The sequence below is a fragment of the Triticum dicoccoides genome, chromosome 7B (assembly GCF_002162155.2).
Source record: "Triticum dicoccoides isolate Atlit2015 ecotype Zavitan chromosome 7B, WEW_v2.0, whole genome shotgun sequence".
In the NCBI taxonomy this organism is placed as follows: domain Eukaryota; kingdom Viridiplantae; phylum Streptophyta; class Magnoliopsida; order Poales; family Poaceae; genus Triticum; species Triticum dicoccoides.
The window spans coordinates 563,894,399-563,896,877 of NC_041393.1; positions in this window are offsets into that span (position 1 = coordinate 563,894,399).

The following is a 2,479-nucleotide window of genomic DNA, read 5'->3' on the forward strand; positions in this document are numbered from 1 at the left end:
CGGGGTCGGGGGCGAGCGCCGGCGCCGGAGTCAGGGGCGAGCGCCGGGGCCGGGTCGGGCGCGGCGGTGTGACGGGGGAAGAGAGAGTGGGGATTTCGGGGGAAAAGGCAGGATGAAGCAGCGCGAGTGAGAACTTTGGGTTAAGTGGACGTAGCAGTAGCGCAGTTGTACAAAACGCGTTGCTACTACCTTCAGTAGTTGTAGCGCTTTATACAAAATGCGCTACTAATAACTTCAGTAGCTGTAGCGGTTTAGACAAAACGCGCTGCTACTACCTTCGCTACTGCCAGTTTTCCTTTTTCTTTTCCTTTATTTTATCCCACTTTTATTTCCTGAGGGCAGTGAACGAAGGGAGGGCGATATATATTGCATCATTTGACGGTTAAATATGTATGCAAAATAGGAACATATATATTACATCATTGGACCCATGCATAATAATGGCTAAGTGTGTATACAAAATAGGAACACACACACACACACACACACACACACACACACACACACACACACATATATATATATATATATATATATATATATATATATATATATATATATTACATCATTTGACCGATAACATACGGTTCCTCAGTGCTGACGTTTTCGTTTTTGAGTCAACTTCTTTCCCTTCTTGTTCGTCGAAGAATAATTGAACCCCTCATTGTGACTTTGCCTTTTCCATGGAGTACGATTTTTCTTAGGTAATGTAGTATTGATTCTTCTTTTGACGTATACTTCATCATCATCGTCATCTTCCCTCATTGAGTTGCCGTACTGATCATAGTCTTCCTCGTTGGCGACTCCATCCATTCCAATGATGTTCCTTTTGCCTCTCCTCACAACAACACGGCTGGGATTGCGTGGGTCAGTTATGAAGAAGCATTGTGTCACGTGCTTAGCATGTACCCAGGTCTCGTTTTTTGCGATAGCGTTCACGATAGCGCTCTTGGTGTCGGGTATAGTCATGGTAGTGAAAATCCGGCTTTCTCTTTCGACATTCTTAGCCCATTTGACACGGAACATCGTCGTGTTGTGCAGTCCAGAGTAGTCAAGCTCCTAGATCTCCTCGACCCTTCCATAAAATCGTTCATTGCGCCATTGTCGCTGCCGGTCATGCATTCCATCGTCATCCCTGAGTTCTGATTATCAATGTCCATATCTTTGGCCTCCGTGTAGAACGTGTATCCGTTGATATCATATGCCTGATAGGTTACGAGGTTGGGCGAGGGGCCATGTGCTAAGGCGTATATGAGCAATCCGTCCTTATAGGCCTCCTCCGGGGGATTAGCAATAATATGCTCTTTGAACCAATGCAGGAAAGTGGAGTTGTGCTCTCTAGTAACTTCGGCGTCCGTCCTGCATACCCCCCGGTCATGGTACTTCTTTGCAATAATTTCTTTGTGCAGTGCCACGAAAAGATCTACCTTGTCTAGGTGTTGTAGCACTACCAAGTTTGCTCTATCAAAGTCGCTGCGTCGATCTGAGTATGACACGTGCAGTTCCCTGCGACCGTGGCAGTGACCATCTCCTTCGAGCCTCCCATCGTGCTTCTTAACGGGCAAACCAACACTAACACCAGACGGCTGGTCTGCGCCATATAGAAAATTCTCACAGAAAGAGATGCAATCTTGTGCCAAATAGCCCTGGACGATGCTTCCATCCGGATGGGACATGTTTGTCACATCCCTAGTCTGGTATGACTTAGACTAGCTAGCTATTTGTGCATCATATTTAAATTTCATTTAAATTTGAAATGAGGATTGGTGGAACCCTCAGAATCATTTTTTTAAAATGACCCAAATAAAAATTTCTCCAAAAGGGTCCAAGAAAATGCTCATGATGCCCTCTAAAAATATTGGACAGAGATAAAAATGAAAACAATATTTTTAGGAGCTCATGGATAATTATTTTGGCCATTTGGATTAATTCCATAATTATTTGCTTTGGATATATATTAATATATATATGAAATATGGTCCAAAAATTATGCCAATTACAAAAGAGCTCTGGAATAATACCATTAGCCCCTACAAAAATTGGCATAATAAAATTAAATGATTTAATATATTTATTAAATCAAACAAATGTCAGAAAATTAGAAAAGAAAACAGAAAAGGGGAGAGAGACTTACCTGGGCCACTTACCTGGCCCATCTCCAGCTGGCGGCCCAGCCCACCCCCGCTGCCTTCTGTCGTCTCCCTCCTCGGACAGAAGGACGAGGGCGTGTGCCCGACGCCCGCCGGCACGCGCGCGCGCCACCTCTCCCCCTGCTGGCCACCTCCTGCTTCCCCGGACTCCCTCCCAATGCCACGGAGACGGCCACGCACCCCAGGCCCTCTCATTCCACCTCCCCCCCCCCATGCTCATCCCCTCCTCTGGCTCCCCCTCACTTCCACCGAACGCGGCCGCCGCCGCCGACGAGAACCAGCACGGCCACAGCCACCCCCTCGCCCCTCGGTTGTGCCCACGAGCTCCG